Genomic DNA, 23,420 nt, shown 5'->3' with positions numbered 1-23,420 from the left:
GTTTTCCACTCTTCCTCAGATATGAAGCCAAACAGAGATTGACCCAAAGACGCCACCACGCACAAACCATTATCTTCCTGCTCCCCTACCTTCACATTGAAAAGTGGCAACCTGGACAAACAATCTGCACGTTCTTAATGCCAGTAATGTACTCCAATTGAAATTGGAACTTCATCAACATGTAGTGCCACTTGGCAATTCGGGGAGTGGCATTTGCTGGCACCCTTTGTGATAAAAAGGTTTAATAACGGTTTGTGATCCATCCAAATGATGAAGTGAGAACACCACAATTACTCCTTGAAATAATTCACACCCCACCAACAAGCTAGGACCTCATGCTCTACTACAGAGTAGGTGCTTTCCGCACCTCTTAAGGTGGGAGATGCAAACGCGACCACTACCTTGCCCTCTCTTTTTTGGAGAAAAACAGCACCTAAACCATGCTGACTAGCATCCGTGAACACAATAGAAGGACCACGTGTGTCAAAAGGTTGAAGGGGAATGGCACAACTTAATTCTAGTTTTATTTGTTGGAATTCTCGTTCTTGCTCAGACGACCACACAAAATGTTGTTTTTTCTTCATGAGTAGTCTCATCTTGTGTGTTTTGTTACTGCACTTGGGAATGTACCTGGCATAGAATTCCAACAAACCAAAAAATGATCGAAGCTAATCCTTATTCTGTGGTGTGGGGAAATCTTTTATGGCCTTTACCAAATCCTCTTTCGGTTCCACTCCCCAAGCAGACAGCCTATAACCTAAGTAGTCCACCTCGTCCACAGCAAACCTACACTTCTCTACTTTTAAAGTGGCATCCCTTTCAGTTAAGATGGATAACACAGTGGCCAAGGTCTTGTAATGGCATTCCACATTATTCGGTACACCAAAATGTCATCCTGGAAACATTTGACATTGGGCACTCCTGCAAACATAGTAATACCACAGAGGCCGATGCAGGACCAAAGGGCATCCTTCTAAACCTATAAGCGCCAGAGTGGGTATAAAATATTTCAGAAGGCGGCTTTCCTTCTTAAGAGAGATCTGCTGATACGCAGAGGACATATCCAAAGTGGTGAAAATCTTGGCTCCTTTTAACAAACCCAGCATCTCCGTAATGTTGAGTAGGGGGTGTCTGTCAACCCATATCCTCTCATTCAAGTCCCTCAAATCAATGCAAATCCTGAGGGCAACATTCCCTTTCCTAGACAAAACCCCAAGAGATAACCATTCAGAGCTCTCAATGGACTCGATGATACCTTGCTGACAAAGAATTTCCAATTCCAAAGGCAACTCTTTTCTCATGGCAAAGGGCACATGTCTGGCTTTATGAGTTACAGGTTGGGCTCCCTGCTTCAAGACTATGCGATGTGCAAATCTCTTTATTTTCCCCAGACCTCAGGAAAGGCCACTCTCCAACTCTGCACTCCCACAGCCCAGACAGGTTTAAAATCCTCTTTGATCAGAACCTGGCTTGGTACTGTTTGGGTCTAAGGTGATGCCCAAAATGTTCTCTTCTAACCATCCCAGAAGAGAAGATCCCTCCTGAATCCACATATGCGGTGGCTGGGGTGGCATGTCCTTTGAAAGCTAGTAGACAATCAAATTCGCCCAGAACCTGAACAGGTTTACCCTCATAAGCCACGGGCTTGACCAGAGATTTCTTCAAGGGAATGTTGGCTAATGTATCCCACTCCTCAGGACCAATGAGGGTAAAGAAGGAACCAGAATCAACCATCAAGGAAATATGTTCACCATCAACTCGCACTTGACAAAATGGTCTGGTGACACTAGTGTAGGCTAACCTCAACACTTCCAATTCACCCGCATGCAGTACGGAATCAGTGCATTTGCCAGACACATTCGCATCATACAACTTCCCAACAACACTCGACTCACAAGCTTCTGAGATGATAATCATGATCTGGTTTCCCTCATCACTTTCAAGATCGGACTCAACCTCTGATATACTGTCAACTGACAGGACCTTCTTGGATGAAGGTTTGACTCGTGCTGGCTTGGATTTGCACACTTAGGTGAAATTACCCTTCTTTCTGCACTTCGCACAATGCTTATCAGCAGCAGGACAGAAAGAAGCATTCCCTAAGTGACTTTTGCAGCCACATCTGTAACATTTTAATGTTCTTTGCTTATTAGTTTTTCTTTCTTTCTTGTTCACCACATTCTCCACAGAAACAACATGCACTTTAGGTTCCAAAGCCATTTGATCATGGCAGTAGTTTCTACATTCTTTGCTATTTCTAAAGCTTTATCTAAAGTCAAATTCTCGGTTGTCAAATGTTTCTCTTGAATTTTCTTGCTATGGTCTTCTCAACCAATTGGTCCCTCAACATGTCATCCTCAACGGTGCTGTAGTCACATTTTGCTGCTAAGACCCTTAAATCGCTCATGAAGGCATCCACTGGTTCACCAGGTAACTGGTTCCTCATATAGAACCTATACCTTTCCATGATGATGTTGCGCTTCTTTTTAAATCTAGCATCCATCATTTTTATGGCTGAGGCATATTCATCCACTGCATCACCCTTACCCATAACTACAGCTGGAGGTAAATGCTTTAAAACGTTACTCCCTTCTGTGCCCAAAGAATGGCGTAGGAAGGCAAATTGTTTCTTCTTAGTAAAGACTTCTGCCTTAATAGCTTCTAAGTAGGCTTCAAACCCCTCTAACCCTAATTCCCACTCCACGGGAGGATTACCTGGGTTGATAGAAATGGGAAGGGAGGTAAAACTGATTGTTGCATGTTGGCGAGTGAATGTGCAAAACAATAAGATAATGATGCAGGAAGCGTGCCCCAGGACAAAGAAGGTCAAGTTTAAATGAAGAGTGATACAAAAGGTAAAGCTAGGAGTGTGCAGTCAATCAATGCAGGAAGCGTCGCATAGGCAGGCAAAACTGTGTAAATAAAAATAGTACCTGGTGTGCAAATCACTGACCTGCACGTAGTATGAAGATAAGGCAAGTAAGCTGAGCGTGTGTAATAGAAAATAGCACTTGGTGTGCAACCGACCTGAAAGTTGCTTGATGAAACGCACGTAAGGTGTGCGTGTCACTGACACACACTTGGAAGAAATAGTGCAAGTTTAGGAGAATGCAGACAAAGGGGTGTGCGTTTCATCGATACGCTAGAAGCTGAGGAGAATCCAAGAGAAACTGGATCCGATGCAGGCATGGTGCGTGATCCCCGTGTATAGATGCTGCCACTTGATTGAAATGCAGCAGCCGCAGGAGTCAGCACCGCTTAGCGCATTCTGCTTCTTGTTGCTGGGAAACAGGAAGCGGGGGCATGGCCAGCCGTAGAGTCAGCACAAGAAAGAAAGGATGCAGCGATGAACGTCAGCACGTAGCAGGTTGCTGCTTACCGTATTTCGCTTCTTGTTGCTGGGATATAGGAAGCAGGGGCATGGCCAGACATAGACATCAGCACAAGAGAAAGGATGCAGCAAAGAATGACAGCAAGTTTGGTCATGGAGCAGGACACAGATGTTAGCACCATGGTTGCTAGGTTGTAGGCAAAACAGCCGAGCAAAGCAACCACAATGGCAGGTGATGTCCCTGCAAGGAACTCCGGCGCCCAATTTGAATGTCGGAGGGTTGGGGTCACAGCAAAGGTGAGTGGTGCATGCAAAAATGAGCAGGGGAGCTTGAGGGGCTCAGCTTCTGTAGAAACCGCTGCGTGGTTCACAAACCGTACGAATTGAGCAACTTGAGCGTGAGGTCCGGCTTTGCCAGTCTGTCTGGGGTTCAGATCCAATTGTCTCCACTTGAAAGGATGACGAAGTGCACACAGCAAGTAAAGGTTTTGCTGCGTTTATTTAAGATCGGATCTGAAGTGCACACAGCAAGTAAAGGTTGTCTTCCATTTAAGATGGTAGGAAATGGACCGGTCAAGGTACGCAGCAGAACCCAACTTCCACAGATCGCCCCAACATTTCACATGCCACAGTTCCACCCTGGAAAAAGTTGTCACGGTGGCATGTGCACATTTTAACAAAGCAAGATCCAACAAAACTACTTACACGAGCTTCGTTTTGATTACAGATTTTTGTAAAAAAAAAATTATAAATCTTTTTATTAACTTTGCTCATGGTCTCATACAGAATACAACCAAATTCACATGGCATAAGGGGTGACATCCCTGCATGGGACATACACAAGCTATCATAACAGGACAATGTTATGCTCACACTTCGTCCCCCCCCCTCCACCCCGTGATGCACGATATCTCCGCCACGGTCCCCACACCTTTTCCCATTTTTTCACACAGCCCTGGACTTATAAATGACTTCCTCTGCCCTCTGGCACCAATCCAGATCCCTGAGCCATTGGTCCCACTGCGGGGGTGCCTGCGCCCCCCAGCAACTGGAAATATTACGCTTCGCCACTCCAGCTGCCAGTGTCAACCAGATCTCGTGGTACCTGGACCAATCTGTGGGTCCTTTGATCATGAGGGGAAGCCATTTGGGCTCCACCGGAACCGGGGAACCCACCACCTTCGCCATTGTGCGTGCTACTTTCGTCCAAAAGGGTACTATGTTTGGGCATTCCCAGATAGAATGTCCCCTCCCCCTGACATCCCCGCGCACATAATGGAGACAGGCTCCTGCCCCATGCGAAAAGATGGGTTCGTGGGTAACCACCCGGTGCAACATTTTTAGCTGTAGGAGGCGGAACCTAATCCGAATGGCAACTTCGCGAGGGCTTTGCAAGGCGTCCTGCCAATCGTCGTCCTCAAGGTGACCGATATCCCCCTCCCATCAATCCCGCAGGGACACCAACGGGTCAGGCATATTGTTTATGAGCTTATGGTAAATAGTGGATGTTAGCCTACCGAGGATGGGGTCTAGAAGAAGCCTGTCCTCCATGGGAGAATATTCTGGAATGGAAGTGTCGGGGCGCACATGGGAACGCAGGCATAAGGCAAAGGCAATGAAAATGCTAGGAATCATGCAATTGGTATTCCCGTTGGAGTTATTCAAAGGATCTAGGGGCGTCTCTTTTCCACACATCACCCAGATATTCTATTCCAATTAATTTCCAGCCCCTGAAGCCCACGAGCCTCTTAACTTCAATCAGGTGATCCCCCACCCATAGGGGGGTCCTACTTGTCAGGGTACCAGCCCACCCCAGAAATGTATTAGCTTTCCGCCAACATTGAAGGACCACCCCCGTGTGCGAGGGCAGGTCTCCTCGCAACCGTCGTGAGTAGAGGAGTGGCTCGCAAGTACCTCCCGGCATAGCATACCTATCCACCCGATAGGCAGGTTCCGAACCCGGTGCATAGACCCAGTCATTGATCACTTGCAGTTGCCAGTAATACAACTGGACGTCCGGGAGGGCAGCCCCCCGTCGTACACCCCTCTTGTGAGTTTTCGCATCGCTATCCTCGGGCTTCCACCCTCCAAAAGCAACGTTCGTACAGACTGAGATATGCGCCTAAACACCTCGCTCGGGACCGGGTACGGTGTATTCTGCAAGACGTACAGCAGCCGCGGTAGTGCCAACATTTTGAACAGCGCAGCACGCCCAACTAGGGAGAGAGGCAAGGACCTCCAATGGGACACATCAGATGCCAGCCTCGCCAAATGGGGTTCAAGATTTTTGATAAAGAACTCTGCCCTATCCCTCGTGACATACACCCCCCAAATATTTGAAGCCGTCTGTCACTATCGATGCCGAGCAACCCCTCGGGATCCTTGGTGGGGGGCCCGTTTTGCTTACAGATTTGAAGACACCATCAATGGTGAAAATTAATTATATACAATTTGAAGAATGAAAGTAAAAATAAAATGTTACTTATATTCATTTGAATAGCTTGATTCAGAATGGCATCTGCAATTTAGCATTGTTTTGTTCAGATGGTATAGCCTCATGGCCAAGTGATAACAATATGTGCAGATTTCTGTTTAAAGCTACAGGACCACTATCTGATAGACCTTATCCTAGGTATAATACACATTCTACAATGGCAGTGACTACCTATGGTGTAGACAATCTCTGTCAGAGGTAGTTAACATGATCTAGTCTAAATGCTATGAAAACATATATGTTAAAAATAGGTGGACATACGGATTTAAGTCATTTTCTAATAGGATCTCATCATGTGAAAAGTTTATTTCTACATTATTTATCATATGTCTTTTATTTCTTCTTCTGCATTAAAACTTTTCTAAGAAGATCTAAGCTGTGCGCAACATGGACAAGATCAAATGTGTTTACTGATACAATTAATTTGGGCATTACAATTGCTAAAATCACATAAGGTGCATTGGTCTTTAGTCAATGAAATGGCTATCTTCATTAAAATCTCACAGCAAGAAAGATAATAACATATTAAAAAGAGGCATCCAATAGCCTTCTCTTATTTGAACACATAAAGTATATGTTTTTTGACTAACGAAAATCCAAATTTAATGAGGTCGTTCAATGAAGTAATTTTTTCAGCTATCAGTTTGTTTAATTTCTATGACTGCCAGAATAATGTGTCTCTTGGATTGTGTGAGTGGATCCACATCACAGTCATATAACATGCTTGGCACTTTCCTTTAGAATGCCATTGCGTGACAAACCAAACACAGCAAGATGATGGACGGAGTGCTGAAACTTTTCAACCACTCACCCCCACTCACAGGGAGCCTGGGTGCTTCCTGAGTCCTGGACTCGCTGGAGAAGCGGAGGAGAGACTCAGCCGGAGGAAGAGGTGAGTGGTACTTTTTCATTTTGTCACCCCCACAATCGCCACTCCCCTCTGCAACTTCACCCTCATTCCCTGACAGCCGCTACTAGTATTTAAAAAAATAATAATAATCCTGTTCAGGAAAGTAATATATGTGATTTGCAAGAAGGATCTTGGTAAAGTAGGGGCATATCAACAATGGCTTTATCTCTGCTTTTTTGGCTTTAAAAGCCAAAAAAGCAGAGATAAAACTAGCGCCCTATCAGCAACAGGGTGCTAACATGCAAATTCGCATGTTAGCACCCTTTTACTCTACGCTTCCCCTTGCATCTCTAATGAGATGCAAAGGGGGCCTTCCAGAGTAAAATAATAGGAGAAATGTCGCTAAGCGACATTTCTCCTATCATCAAGGATATCGCTAACCCTGTTAGAGATAAAAAAAAAGCAGCGTTAACCGCAGATAACGCTGCTTTTTTACGTCTGGTATTTTTCAGATTTAGCCATGATATCCTATGTAAGGTGGATATCATGGCTAAGTATGTCTATCCCTATCAGCAAGCTATCGCCAAACCTTGTGGGATTATCGCTGTATTTACAGCGATAATCTCACAATTGCCAGCTTGCGCTCTGAATTTTATCGCTTTGGAGATAAGCGTTGCTGATAGCACACTATCTCCGCGATAAAATTCAGAGTTGGCCGGCGATAATTATCCGTACGCTAAGAGCGCTGAGCGATAATTATCGCCGGCCCCTGATATGCCCCCTAGTTCTCTTTGACATGGTAGTTTGGTGGTGTTTTAGATTATTTTGAGAGCAGCTATGCAAATCAAAAATGATAATGTCCTTCGAGATCTGTTTCTTCTAGTCAGCTTAGCTTCGAGCAGAACAATTTAGGACAAACTATTCGCAATCAGACAAATATTAACGCTACTTTATTTATGTGTCGAGTCTTAGACATAATACCATGCGATTGTTGGGAGGCCTGTGCCATGGATTTTACATAACATTTTATTTGCTAGCGTGACGTCACTGTCATTATATGGGAAAAAGCCAGTGTCATGAAAAAGCTGAAATATGTCCAATTAAAACAAAGAAGAGTATAGATGAGAAGAATTTGAATGGGATCCCTTAAAATAGAAAACTGACTCATTACTTTGACTATATACCCTGATGATAAAAAAAATGTGGTTCAGCCCCTCCAGGTAGCTTTCAAATACCAGCTCCACTGGGACTTGTTAAAATACTTCATCAATGGCCGTGCGCTCTCTGCAAGCACTGACCTTTACCTTCTCTTTGCTGTTGCATTGTGACTCAAAACAGCTCACAAGAAAGGTTGCCATGGCGACTGCTGCACGAAGCCCAACCAAGCCCAGCTTCTGTATCTTATTAAACGATGTCGATGAAGGGCAGAAAACACCGCAGGTTTCAAGGTGAGGGTCATCGCCATCCAGCAACGCCAGGCCGTGCTGAGAGCAGTTAAGCTCGGATTCTTTTCAAGGTCTTCCCCTGGGCTCTCCTTGGTTCCCCTTCACTAACCTTTCATTGCAGAGTAAATGTTCAGACAAACACCGCAGAATGTCAAACTGTCTTTTCAAAGGAGGTTTTTTCAAGCATAGCTTGAAAATTCAGCGGCAGTAGAGCTTGATAAATAATGAGGCCTTCCAAGAAAAGACTAATTGAATACATCGATGTGTCATAGTTAGAACTTGGCGCTCCACTGCACTGATCATTATTTTTTAACTAGCTAATCGAACTATAATCTGCACTCATACATTTGTCAGCAGCGCCCTCATTACTAACCGTCGGTGCTGAATGCAATAATGATCGCGTCAGATACAAATAATCAGATTTCGAGGTGTTCGGCATATATTGAGTGCGATATTTATCACCTATTGCATGTTTTGCCTCCAAAATGGGGATAGAACATGCAGAATTTGATGCCATGACCCGTAATTCTTACCCTGGTAAATTTCAGCAGGTTTGACCCGACGGAATTTAACTGGTGAAAAACTGAGGGTGTGGTGTTTACTGCCAAACCTGGAATTCTGGTATGCGTGGTAACAGAATGCAACAGGTCACTTGTAATGAGGTCACTGGAGTCATACATTAACTGCTTCTCCTATGTTTATCGAGTATTAGTTTTCACACATGCCTAGATATTTTTAGGAAAGTGTTCAAGGAAGCACCATTTAAATTCAAGTGCCCGCTGCAAAAATCTGGTGGGCGAAGGACCGGATTCCACTTGGACTGTCTTATGTTTAAGCTGAACAAATAAAGGCTTCACGGTATAGGTAGGGTACATATCTTGTTTGTTTGTTAGTAGGGGCCAGAAAACCAACACAGAACCAGCAGCCAGGAACCAGATTGTGAACTGGCCCCTGTTCCTCTTCTCATATTCTACCTTATATACACCATGACACATAAACCCTGTCACCCTGTTAAGTCAATGAGATGAGCAATGGTTGGGCATGAAACATCAGTTATTGCAACACTTGTGTGAGCGCTATCTCCTAGATAATCTACAAAACACTCATAGCGCCCAGACTCGGAGTGAGGGACAGAGTTGTCCTCGAGAATAGATATGCCATTATCTCCCTGTAGAGAAGATTCAAAACAGCATTTCAAAATACAGTCAATAATGCAGAATGATTCAAGTATGTCTGTAGACCATGACGATCCCTATCTGATGCCTTCCAGAATTTCTTAACCACACACTCTCATTCTGTCACCCCTATCCCCTTTCCGCACCTCTTTCCTCCTTTCTCCCTTCTCCCAACTCCCCTTCTTGTCTCCTAGTCCGCCCCCATCATTCTCATTCAAATTTCTGTCTCCCCTTTCAACACCTGTGCCATCCTCTACCTGGTCACCCCTCTCTCCTGCCTCTGTTCTCCTCCCTCTCACATCCCTGCACTCCCCCTCAGACACGCATCATTTCATGCATATTGACATAGGTGTCACCCCCCAGTGCACCATGGGGCGCTCCAGGCTGGTGGCATGGGACACCTCTCGCTCTTTGCTTTCACCCTCTCTTCCTACCCCCTCGCTCACCCCACCCTGATATTCAAGGCACCCTCCTTACCCTCACTGACGAATGACCATGTTCTCTTCCTCACCGGGGATGTTGGACCACCAACATCTGATGACAGAAAACGTACAAATCACAGTTGTTGTCAATATTACTTGCATTATGCGATCTCATTCCTACACCACCCAATCAATCAATCAATCAATCAATCAATCAATCAATCAATCAATCAATCATTTGTAGAGTGCGCTACTCACCCGTGAGGGTCTCAAGGCGCTGAGGGGGGGGGGGGCTGCTACTGTTCGAACAACCATTTATTTATTTATTTATTTATGGGTTTCTATAGCGCTGGAATCGACTCCAACCGGAGTATCTCTGCGCTGTGATACCAAATAGAGTCTAAATAAATATGCAGATGAGGGGCAGGGTCTAGATTTTATCAGTAAACAGCAGAGTTTTCAGTTGCTTCCTGAATTTTAAATGGTCTGTGCAGAGCCTGAGGGCCAGAGGCAGTTTGTTCCACAGTGTGGGCCCTGCAACAGATAACGCTTTCCCTCCATGTCTGGTTTTTTTTGCACGAGGTACTGCCAACAGAAAATTCTCACTAGATCTCAACGATCTGGAGGGAGTGTAGGGGATACATTTCTGCTCCAGGTATGTAGGGCCATTTCCGTTTAAGCATTTATGGATAATGCAACATATCTTAAACTTGGCTCTTGGCTCTTTGTCTTGAGAAGTCTCCTTAAGGTCAGCAGGTCCTGGGTCTGTCGCAGGTGGATGGGGAGGATGTTCCATGTCTTTGCGGCGAGGTGGGAGAAGGATCTGCCGCCGGGGGTCGTTCGGTTGATGCGTGGCACGGTGGAGAGGGCGAGGTCAGCGGAGCAGAGCTGGTGGTTGGGGGAGTAGAAGGTGAGTCGCTTGTTGAGGTATGCTGGTCCGGCGTCGTGGAGTGCCTTGTGAGTGTGGGTGAGGAGCTTGAAGGTGATCCTCTTGTTGATGTGGAGCCGGTGCAGGTCCCTCAGGTGGGCAGTGATATGGCTGTGGCAGGGGATGTTGAGGGTGAGGCATGCGGAGGTGTTCTGTATGCATTGGAGTCTCTTCTGGAGTTTGGCCATGGTTCCCGCGTAGAGGGCGTTGCCGTAGTCCACCCTGCTGGTGACAAGGGCCTGGGTGACTGTCCTTCTCGTTCGGTGGGGATCCATCTGTAGATCTTGCAAAGCATACAGAGGGTGTTGAAGCAGGAGGAGGTGACGGCATTGACTTGCTGGGTCATTGATAGAGATGAGTCTAGGATAAACCCCAGGTTGCGTGCGTGGTCGGTGGGTTTCCCAGTGAGGCTGGCCACCAGGAGTCATCCCAGGCAGAGGGGGTGGAGCCGAGGAAGAGGACCTCCGTCTTGTCTGAGTTCCGTTTCAGGCGACTGCTCTACATCTATTCTGCAACGGCATTCATTCCTTCGTGGAAGTTGGTTTTGGCGGTGGCGCGGTCTTTGGTGAGGGAGAGGATCAGCTGGGTGTCGTCGGCGTATAAGATGATGTTGAGGTTGTGGGATCAAACGATGTTGGCGAGTGGTGTCATGTAGACGTTGAAGAGGGTCGGGCTGAGGGATGATCCTTGGAGTATGTCGCAGGTGATCTTGGTGGCTTCGTATCGGAATAGAGGCAGGCGGACTTTCTGGGTTCTGTCGGTGAGGAAGGAGGTGATCCAGTCCAGGGCTTTGTCGCAGATCCCTGCGATGTAGAGGCGTATGCATAGGGTGTGGTGGCAGACGGTGTCGAAGGTGGCCGAGAGGTCCAGGAGGATGAGGGCCGTGGTTTCACCATTGTCCAGCAGGGCCCTGATGTCGTCAGTGGCGGCGATGAGGGTGGTTTTGGTGCTGTGGTTGCTGCGGAATCTGGATTGGGATGAGTCCAGGGTATTGTTTTCTTCGAGAAATTGGGTCAGTTGTCTGTTGACGATCTTCTCGATGACTTTCGCAGGGAACGGGAGAAGGGAGATGGGACGGAAGTTCTTGAGGTCCTTTGGGTCTGTCTTGGGTTTCTTGAGTAGGGCGTTGATCTCTGCGTGTTTCCAGCTTTCTGAGAAGGTGGTGGTCTCGAATGAGCTGTTGAAGATCTTCCAGAGTTGGGGTGCGATGATGGAGCTTGCTTTGTTGAAGATGTGGTGGGGGCAGGGGTATGATGGTGAGCCGGAGTGGATGGTGTTCATGGTCTTGATGGTGTCTTCATCGTTGACGTGGTTCCAGGAGATCAGGTGGACGGTGAGACTGGGGGGCGGTGAGTCCATGGTGTCGGTGGCTGACGTGGGGGGCTGGATGTTGAAGTTGTCGTGGATGTCCGCGATCTTGCGGTTGAAAAAGGTGACTAGAGAGTCGCAGAGGTCTTGTGACGGCGGGATGTCGTTGCAGCTGGAGCTGGGGTTGGCGAGTTCCTTCACGATGTTGAAGAGCTCTTTGCTGTTGTGTGCGTTGTTGTCGATGCGTTCCTTGAAGGAGGTCCTATTGGTGGTTCGAATGAGTTGGTGGTGTCTGCGGTTGGCGTTCTTGAGGGCTGCATGGTTGTCCAGTGTTTGCTCGTGGCGCCATTTCTTCTCTAGTCTTCGGCAGGCCTGCTTGGATGCCTGGAGGTTGGCAGTGAACCAGATGGCCCTTCTGTCTGTGCGTCTGTTCGAGGGTTTCTTGATCGGGGCGAGAGTGTTGGAGCAGTCTTCAATCCATTGCCTGAGATTGCAGGCGGCTGTGTCGGTGTCGGTGTGGTTGGTTGGTGGGTCTCGGGTGAGGGTGATGATTAGCTGGTCTTTGGTGACCTTGTTCCAGCTTCGGTGGGGGATTTTTTGCTGGTGGTTGTGTGCAGTGGTTTTCTCGAAGGAGAAGTAGATGCAGCGGTGGTCGGTCCAAAGGAGTTCGGTGGTGTGGCTGAAAGTGACGTGGCTGCTGGCAGAGAAAATGGGGTCAAACGTGTGTCTGGCGGAGTGGGTGGGTGTCATGACAAGCTGTTTGAGGCCGAGGTTGGCGAGGTTGTCCAGCAGTGTGGTGGAGTTGCAGTGGTGTTCTCGAGGTGGAAGGTCAGGTCTCCGAGGAGGATGTAGTCTGTGGAGGCCAAGGCATGTGAGCTGATGATGTCGCTGATGAAGTCATTGAACTGTGGCCGGGGTCTGGGGAGTCTGTAAACAAGTGTTCCTCTGAGGGTGGTGTTGGGTGCTGGCTGGTGAAGCTGCAGTTTTGGTAGGTGAAGGGTCCGTGGGTGTGCCCCTTTTTACAACCCTCCACCCTGCCCCTCCCTGCCCTACGTCACCGCCCGCTGGCACGCCCTATACGGGCCGTGGCTGACCTTAGGTGGTAAAATTTGACGGTCCTGAAGAAGGTGGTTAAAACGTGGCTAAGATCACCGAAACGTACGTCGACCTGCCTGTGTTCGCATCTAACCCACAACACTGCCACGGAAACTCCATCGTCTTTGTCTCTTACTTGACCATTATGTGTATGTGTTTTTGGGGGTGTTGTTAGTATGGATGATATGTAAGAGAGCAAACGTTGATGGGAAAGGAAGTATGAGTATGTGATGAACTGTGAGGGGTTTCACCGAAATTGTTCTCTGTGTGTGAACATAGTCAGGATATTCACATTTATATAAATAGCACAAATATCTATGCCAAAACAAAGAAAAATGAAAAAAAGTATTCATAATATATATGGTTTCAATGTTTTTGTATACCAATGATGAAATAACTCAAAGGGAAACAATAACAATTTTTGATAAAATAACGTTGTTGCATTTCTCAGAAAATATATTAGGAACTCAGAGGAGCAGTTCTAGCCCTAAAGAGCAATGAAATAGAGGTCAAGTGGGAGGTTTTTGATATACTGTTTGGTTTCTTTCCCCCCCTTGTCTCCCAGACCTTAAATGTAAAATTCAGAGGGGGTTCCCTTTTTTAGGAGTATTTTCCATTGGACACCTGTTGCTAGAGTGATTCATGGGTATTGTTTCAGTTTCTGCAGAATGTTACTATTCATCTGAAAAACGAAATCAATGTCAATGAATGATCATGGTAAAAGAAAAAACTGCAAAATATATATATTGATCTAAGAGCATAGACTAACAGCAGTCTTGCGTTCTGTTAAGAGAAAAAGAGCCATCACTTGTGAGGGTCTACACCAGAGAGAGCCTTCTTTTGATGAGACAAGCTGTGTGAATACAACCCAACGTCTCAGGTGTGCCTTCTCTCATATTCCTATCCTTGTAATCCCTGTGCGCTATCAGTAGCAAGCACAGTCCATTCAGCACTGTTGACGAGGAAGGAGACTGGGGAGTTCCACATATTGATGGAGTACTCTGCCAATTTTAAACGAAGCCCTATATCCCAAGATTAAGTTTCACCCGTATCACACGTAAGATTTACCGGATCCCAGCTCCATAATAGTTGGTTTAGAATTGTGCCTGTATCCCGTTGAATTACAAACACTGAGTCTAAATGGTTTCAAATTTCATATATTTGGTTCCTTAACCTCATTATTGTCCTTCATGAGTCTTTTTGCTCATTACATTTTCCTGATTTTGAATTGTTCTGATAATTTTATTGCGGTTTTGATTTTAATGTTGTTTGGTACTGCTTAGACCTATGGTACATTTTTCTCAGGAAAAGCCTGGACTGGAGTGTGGATAGGATTTTCACAGTGAACTGTGTTTCAACCTATGAACAAATTGTTGTACTCACTTGGTTAGGGATTCCTCCAAAATAATTCAGTCTCACATACAAACATTGTTAAGCTACAAACAATGCAGTTGTGAACGATCTGCACCATCCTGTTCAAATTAAATATTTCCAAGCCTATTTGCACAAGAGGTCTACCCACAATCTATTTATGTTAAGGGCTGCGTAAAGGGTTGGAAAAGTCCCAGTTACATACCTATCAGTAGCCCTTGTAGATTTCCTATGTCTACACACCGGCAAACATAATGGCTGCAGTTCCTTTAAACTTGTAGCTGATGCTGAAATGTACTGTTTTCTCTAGAGTAAACTTAAATATTATTTTCTTTCGACTTTGAAACTAAATAGATGTTGGTTATCCTTTTTTTATAAAACAATTTAAAAGTTGTGCAAAAAGACTGATTTTGACTTGCACACCCACATACTGAAAACGTTGCACAGTAGAGCAGTAATAATAGCATTCGGCCATTTCATGAGAGAAAAACGTAGCAAATTTGCGCACCTCTAGTTATGTGAAGTAAATGGTTAATTAAAAAACAGTTTCCTTGAACAGTAACTTATGCACCTCTGCATGCTGAACATCAACAGGAGCTGATGGGTTTGAATGACTCCTGGGCATGCCCTAACCAATGGGGTAAAAGTTCCCGGCGCCCACCCTACTCCCTTTGGGTATTTTCACGATGGCATTAGTTGTTCGCCAAGCTAAACCTGGGCTCTGAGGGCTGGGGTGAGTGTTGGGTGTCTACTATGACCATCATCATGTCCTTCCACATCTAACACTAAAACCCAATTTTCTCCTGGTAGGCATTACAAACTCATTCATGTCTATTCAAATGCTAATTGATGGCTAGCAGAAGTGAGAGAAATGCAAATGGGCCTCTAGAGGCTGCAGGCAGGGAAAAGGTAGTTTTCTAAATGCACCTTTTCATTAATATTTGTCCCAAAAAATCCGACTTCACCATTAAATTGTTTAATTATTTTTCTAGGTGTTTGGGAAAATTTGCATTATTAAATGTAGTAATGTAACCCTGTGTTTTCCTATGGAACAGCCAGCCTTTCTACACTGAAACAAGCTTTTGAGTCTTTTCACTGTCAGGATGCTTAACATTAAAATCTGGTGTACACTACTTTTAAATACCATGTGTAGAAAAGTGCCTATATTTGCATGGTTAGCCCCCCACTTTTTGCCTGATGCATGATGTAATTTTGAGCTGTAAGTCCACTAGGTACCTGCTAACCAGGCTCCCAGTGCCACATCCCTTTCTCAAAACGCAGAACCACGATTGGCTCAACTTTATCTACCCCTGTAAATCCATAATAAGTGGTACCCCTGTTGCCAAGGGCATGGGTACTGAAGAGGGTCCTCTGGGGCTGTAGCACTGGTTGTGCCACCCCATGGCCCCCTCACTAAGGCTACACACTCTGCCATTGCAGGCTGTGTGTCTTGGTACAGGAAAATCCGAAGAGTCAACATGGCACACAGCCCTGTGTGCCATGTTAACCATACATGCATAAGATATAGGTAACTCAACCGTACTGCAGACCATTAGCCCTAAGGCAGGGTGTACTATATCCTATGTGTGGGCATAATAGCATGAGCAGGCATGCCCCTGCAATGTCCAGTCCATTCTGTGATGTTGTAAGTGAACAGGGAAGCCATAAAGAGTACGTGGGCTGGATTCTTGTCAACACAAGTTTCCTCACTCCATGATGGCTTCACTGATTTCTAAGATGTTTGGTATCAAACGTCTTGTCCTAATAAACCCTCACTGATTCCACTGTTGGATTTATTAAAAAATTCACACAGGAGACCCTTTTTGAGGGTCCCCTGAAACTTAACCAAACACTAGTGGAGTCTCTGTCCGGTTTTCACCAGTCTGCCACCACCAGAAATGTTCTGACCTCATGGGATGAGAGCCAGTGCTCTCAGAGACAGAAACAATACCTGCTGTGGGTGGGGATGTTTCACACCTCCTCCAGGACAGGATGTCCTTCCAAGAAGGGAAGCTTCAAAGACAATGTCGCCTTTGAAATCCAACCCAGGAACCTCCAGATAGTGGGGAGGCCAAGCCCCCTTTCCTGCTTTAATTTTGGTGGGAGGAAGGGAGTAAAAATTAGTAAGATGAGGGGGAAGGTCCCCCTCGGCCTGCACCACCCTTATGGTGGGTCAGGTAAGTTGTACCTCTCTCCTGAAATCTCACCATCTTGAGATGGTGTGAAAACCTCTAATTGGGGCAAGGGTAGTGTCTCTTCCCACACGAAGAGGTCACTAAAGGGTGTAGACACTCTAAAGGTAGCTAGCCAATTGGCTAGTACCTGTCTCCCCTTGCAATGCCCCTAAATTCAGTATTTAGGTGGCAACCTGAGACCTGAACCTCATATACATCAGACCAAAGAAGACCAGGACAAAGATGACCCTCTGCATGAGAATGGAAGCCGTGCTGCAGAAGAAAATGTCGCCAAACCCTGCCGGCTGCAAGAAGTACTCAACAATCACTGCTGCTGTGTCATCCTGAAATCTGCAAGGACTCAAAGACCCAAGAGCACCTACAGCTTTAGAGAAATCAGTGAGGGGCTCCCTTGGAGTGAAGGTATCACTCCCCTGCACACTGCAGTCACAGATCCCATGAAGTCCAGTTTGTTGATTTGCTACTCCCCGATAACCTCGATGCAGCACCAAAGCCAAAAGTGTCACAACAGCTCGGGAGAGTCAGATCTGCCTCTCCACCAGGTATGGAGGCACCAGGATCTACCGGAGCCGCTGTGGACCAATACCTGGGATACGGACCCCCTACGGTAAAAACCAAGAAAAAGAGTCCACAATAATTCCCAAAGAACCAAAAGCTAGCATTTGTCAAGGGACATTGAGACCCTCAGACCCACTTTCTGAGTGGGCCAGTTTCCCCGAGATTGCCTCTCCAAGTTGCCTGCTCCTGACCTCGAGGCCCCTAAAGATCCACAATGCCTGGCTGACCTGTTTGTGCTGCACCAGGCCCCATCAGCCCCAGCATAGACCAACCAGCCCTGCTCCCATAGTACCCAGGCCCTTGCGACCTCATCTCTCCAAGGAGACCCACCGCACTTACCTGCAAGTCCGTCTGTGCAGTGCATTTTCAAGTGCCCCCCTTCATCTTTGCAAACCAGGTACCAAGTACCTTAGCACTCTGCCTCCACCTGATCCGGGATGCTCCTGAGCTTCTCCTGCTTGAACTTTGGAGTTGGTCCCGACATTGACCTAAAACGAGAAGGTGAACTTCGTGAAAGCATGGCCTCATTTTATATGCAATTTTCTATTTCTTCCCAATTAATTCATATGGTGCGTAATTGTGCACAAATGTGGTATATTTTCATAAATCTTCAAAAATTGTAACTCGAAAAGTACTTACCTTAGAACTGTGCTCTTAGTTTAAAACATACATATAACTAGTCTTTATTTTAACAAATTGATCTCAGATTTATTCTTGAGTGTGTGCCTCATGTATTGCCCCTGTTTCTAACAACAAATGCTTTGCACTACCATCTGATAAACCCAACTGCTCGCCCACACTACCACAAAAAGAGCATTAAAATGATCTACTTTTCCTCTGCATACCTATTGGGGAATCACTGGACTCTCTTCATAGTGTACTTCATTTTAGTATGCTATATAGAGAGACAGTTTCCTACATTCGGTCTTCAGTGGTGGGATAGAAGACTTTGCATTTGCTGAAACTACTTTGTCAAAATTTGACCACATGAGTAAATCCAAAAATTGTATTAAGCTAGTCAAATTTTTGATCCATCTATTTTTTCAAAATTTCTCAAATTAATTGATAGAGCCTTGGTTAAACCCTTTAGTTAGCACATAGTATTCACTTCATAAAAAGGTCCCAACTTTAATAAAAAAAAATGTCAGATAAAGAGAACCAGGCTCAGGAGGTTGATCTGACCCCTTCTAAGGACATGTCCTATGCCCACTTAAGGGCTCTCTATAAATCATATGACATTAAAACTAGCACTCATACTACCAGCGAAAAGCATTAAGGCTTTTTGCTATTTTAGAGATACATAACCCAGAAATAGTGACTGCATTCCATGTGGATGAAAAGGCTACAGACACAACTGAGGAGATGGGTGAGTCCCTCCCTTAGAAGAAGATGAGGCCCCCTCGGAGGAGGACCTCAGTCTGGAGAGATTGGGCAGGAGACTGAACTTGGAAACTTAGATCCTGGAAATAGAAAGACAAAGGCGAGAGATGGGCCCAGGACCTATCTCTGATGGCAGCATACAAATAAATGGAAACGGTGAAGGTTTTGTTTTTATGACTCTAAACTCCCCAAAGTGATTGTCCCTTAATACTCAGAGTCTCCTAACATTTCCTGAAAAAAGATGCAGAGTCTCATGACCTCATGAAGGGTACCCTGGTTGAGGGCTTTGGACTCACTACTGAGGAGTATATAATAAGTTTCAGGGAGACTTGAAACTCCCAGAGTCAGTCCTTGGTATAATTTGTTGACAATTCAGTGAAAGCACTAGGTGGTTGGTTAACAGGTAAACATGTGAATGACTTTGAAGGGCTTTACAATGTAATTATGAAGGATCATCTTTTGAGTAATTGTAACAATGAGAAGTTACATCAGCATCTGGTAGACCAAGATCCACTTTCTCCTCTATCGCTGGGGAAGAAGGCAGACCACTAGGTCAAAACAAGGGTGACGAAAACTACTACTGATGGGGGTGACCAACAGAAAGAGACCAAATCGATCCCCACAAAGCCCCCAGAAACCTGCCCAGGAGGGTGGACCCAGAAACTCATCACAGTCCAGATTTGGGTACCTGGGTAAAAGTTGGGATTCCAAGAAGGATTGGTGTTTTGATTGAAAGACAACTGGACACCGAACTGGAGATATTAACTGTAAAAACAAAAAAGAATGCCTCTAGCACACCTGCAGTGACTGCACTTGTGAGTCTCCAAGTAGGATCACAGGTGAGCCCTAACCATGTCAAGATGCTCACTGAGGCAACTCTAGTCTTAGGAGTGAATGAGTGTAGCTACCCTGGCTGTCAGGCTCAGTAAACTGGAGGGATTCAGACAAGAGCCAAATATTAATGGGATTAGGGTGGAAGCCCGCAGGGGCACTGGTTCCAGCATCACCATGGTGGCTGAGCCACTGTTTTCCCCTGATCTATATCTGCCAGGACAGACCTATACAGTGATCAACACTGACAATGAGGCTAAGGAGCATACAATGGCCTTTGTGACCTTAGATTGGGGAGGGGTTAGTGGCCTCAAAAGGGTAGTGATGTCTTCTGCTATCCCTGTACAATGTCTGCTTGGAAAGGAATTGGAGTACTCAGCATGGGGTAAGGTAGAAAAGAAAACCCATGCAGCAATGTTGGGAATACCTGAATGGGTGTGTGTAAAACAAGGGCACAAAGCAAAACCCAATTTGAAAAAGAAGTGTTGGAGCCTGAAATGAAGGACAAACCTTCCAAGAGGAAAGGCAGTAAGACTGGGGAGCCAGCTTCAAAAAGACACCAAACCACGCCCCCTTTCCTCACGGAGAAGACTTGTCAGCCCAGAGGGAACTGAGCCTCAGTAGCTTGGGTCTTACACAACAGAGCTCCTAGGACCAGATGTCCTCTAGGGAAGATATTTACCAGGGGCAGAGAACCCTTCCCCCTCTGGAAAGCATGATCAGGAAAAGGGAAGTGGCAGTGGTTCCCACAGGACCTACTGGGAGGAGGGACTTCTATATGCTAAGGCAAGATACCCCATACCTGGTGCCACTAGGAGAGTGGTAGTGCCACAGCAGTTTAGAGATTTTCTCCTAGCAGTGGTCCATGACATTCCCCTGGCTCGGCATCTTGACCGGACAAAAGCCTGGAGTTGGTTAGTCAACCACTTCTACCGGCCAGGAATGTCTCAGCAGGTGAAGGAGGTTTGCAACTCCTGTGCCACCTGTGAGGCCAGTGGCAAGATGGGTAGCCACCTGAAAGCCCCCTTAATTTCACTCCCAGTGGTTGGGCTGCCCATTGAAAGGGTAGCGATTAACATTGTTGGTCCCCTTGACCCTCCAACACCATCATGGAATAAGTTTATTTAGATTGTAGTGGATCTTGCCACCAGATACTCTGAAGCAATTCTCCTATGGACCACCACTGCCCCTGCAGTGGCCAAGCCCTTCCTTGGTATTTTTTAATAGGGATGACTTTCATGAGGAGGTAGTCTCAGAAAGAGGTAAAAACTTGATGCCTGCATACTTAAAGATATGTAGGCTGAGTGTGGGGTAACCTATAGGTTCACTACGCCATATCATCCGCTTGTTGAAAGATTTAGCAAGACCCTAAAAGGCATGATTTGTGGGCACCCTGAAAAATTCAGGAGGAAATGGGATGTTTTACTACCTTGCCTGCTTTATGCTTATAGAGAGATGTCACAAAAGTGTGTAGGGTTTTCCTCCTTTGAACTTTTAATCGGACACCCTGTGAGAGAACACCTCTGGCATGTCACGGAAGGATGGGAGAGACCCCTTAAAGAACCCAAACAGGACATTGTGGACTATTTACTTGCCCTTCATTCAAGGATGGCTAAATACATGAAAGAAGCAAACAAAAAACTTTGATGTCAGCCAAGAGCTCCAGAAGCTCTGGTATGATCAAAAGGCTATGCGTGTCTTGCAGGTGTATAGATGCACTTGCCCCTGCCCGCACTGCTGTGTGGAAAACACACTTTGCTTGATTTGCAAAACTTAAACAATACTTTTCTTTGTTTCTTAATGCATTACACTGCTCATTGTAACCATCACATTAACAAATTTATTACGAATGACAATGCTTTCTGTGGTTGTTTCCCTATGCATTTCGGTATCAACTGATCCCTTCGTCAGGGGAACTGTAATAAAACATAAAATCCATTGTTAAACACTCAGGGAGAAACTGTTCTTTCATACAATACGATATCACAATATTCACATTTAAACCAGTGTCCCACATCAGTGTTTGAATAACTTTGTGTAGTGTGGACAGACCCGTCAAAAATGCTTTCCGTGTAATTGTCATGTGAAAAAACATACACCAATAGTCACCTAGGGCCTCATGTAGGTAGCATACCAGTTACCACTTCTTAAATACCGAACGTTACCGAATCGGTATTTAAGAAGTGGTAACTCGTATGTAGGTAAAGTGTCGGTAATTTTTACCGATTCGTTAAAATTCGGTATTTACCGAATCGGTATTTACCGATTCGGTAATGAGGCATACCTTCCCATTGATGGGAAGGTATGCCTCATTACCGAATCGGTAAATACCGATTCGGTAATGGGGGGAACACATGCAAGGGTGGCAGGGTGTCACATTGACACCCTGTTGCACCCCTGATTCGGCCATGTGTGCACATGTGGCACACATACATGCCCTAAGGGCATGTATGTCTGCCACATTGCACACTGCTAAGCGCTTAAAAATGCTTACACACATCCATTAATTATTTACCACCAACTATTAGTTGGTGGTAAATACCGACTCCTAAAAACACCCACACACTCCCCCTACATCTCATTTCTGTAATCGGAATTTACCGAATCGGTAAAATTACCGATTCGGTAATTTTACCGATTCGGTAAATTACCGAATACAGAAATGAGCCCCCTACATACCAAACGCCAAAATACCGGTCGGTAACGGTATAATTACCGAAAATCGGCCGTTACCGACCGGTATTTGGCGACCTACATGAGGCCCCTAGTGTTTAATAGATCTACTGACCACTTCACCCAACTTTGTGCTCAAACTCCAACAAACCGCCACTGGAAAACTGCAAAACACTTACAACTGAAGACTTGTATATGTCTGTATAGTGCCCGGTATGGCACTCGATCAAGGAAAGTTTCTGAAAAGTAAACATCAACACTAGTACGTTCGGAAATATTACTGAAGGTAAACTCAACCGTACTCTTGAAACCTATTAAACGAATACCTCATTTCCGCTCTGTGGCTCCCCTCAGAGTTGCCAAGTCCAGAACTAATCCTGTCCGACCCGCACCGCAGCTGTTAAAAAACACAAAATATCCCCGTAAGTGCTAGCACTATCCAGAAGTTACTCGAATCAAATGCCTCACTCTCCTCTCACCTCAATGATCTTTATGGCTAACTCCGTGTGTACTATTGTCAGCGTTCTTGAGTCACCAAACCAATACGCTAGAAGTTCTGCGTCTTCCTGCCATGGCGGTGTCAATCGGCATTTCAGCATCGGAACAGGAAGGGTGATTGAGCAAAGTGAAGCGGCAATCCTGAAACCTGCATGCAGTTTTGCATACCCCACTTGGGATTTCATTTTAATTAACAAGAGTGGAACCTTGCAACTCACTGTAGTAAGACGAGCACTACATGGACCATCAGGCCGCAGGGGTGGCCCGCCCACAAGGGTGGGGAAGTTATCATTTAAATGTTGTACTTGAAATAATGCCGGTTTCATTCCTTGGTAGTCCAAAACCTCATGAAGAAGAGCTTTCTTAGCATGAAACGCGTCAGGAGGACTATGTGATGTGGAATGATGTTTGTGGCTGTGATTGCCTTTGCTCAATAAATGCTGACCAAAGAAAACTTACCTGTGTGTGGTCCTCTCTCAGTAGGCAACTCGTTGGTTTGGATATATATATATATATATATATATATATATATATATATATATTACCTACTGGCGGTCGCCAGTAGGTAGTTATAGTTAGGACCCTGTTTCCATAGGAAATCCGCAACATTCTATTTGGAATAACTTTGGCGCCGGTCGACGAATCCTCGCGAAATTTTCAAAATAGGTGGGGCGCTACGCTCCGCTCCTACCCTGAAAGTCTCGGGGGGATTCGTCAAGCAGGGGCCGAGAAAAAAGGGGGGTCCCAAAACGCGTTTTCCCCGTGCATTTTTCCATAGGACCTTTAGACACAGCTACAGCCCGAACGGCTGAACAGAATTACTTGAAATTTGGCAGAGAGGTAGCCATAAGGTCAAGGAAGTGCCT

General features: G+C 45.7%; 1 long non-coding RNA gene across 1 annotated transcript in view; it reads left to right on the top strand.

Moving 5' to 3' along the window:
- The first annotated feature begins 3,353 nt into the window (after positions 1-3,353).
- The window catches only part of LOC146860573 (uncharacterized), a 527,912-nt gene continuing 507,845 nt past the window's right edge, over positions 3,354-23,420 (top strand). The window contains exons 1-2 of the long non-coding RNA XR_014979176.1: positions 3,354-3,628; positions 6,567-6,717. This is a non-coding gene — a long non-coding RNA (uncharacterized LOC146860573). The remainder of the gene's footprint in view (positions 3,629-6,566; positions 6,718-23,420) is intronic.

This window comes from Triturus cristatus, chromosome 3_1, assembly GCF_964204655.1.
Source record: "Triturus cristatus chromosome 3_1, aTriCri1.1, whole genome shotgun sequence".
NCBI classification, from domain to species: Eukaryota; Metazoa; Chordata; class Amphibia; order Caudata; family Salamandridae; genus Triturus; species Triturus cristatus.
Note: the sequence above shows the minus strand (reverse complement) of the source record. Positions and strands in the feature narration are given on the sequence as shown.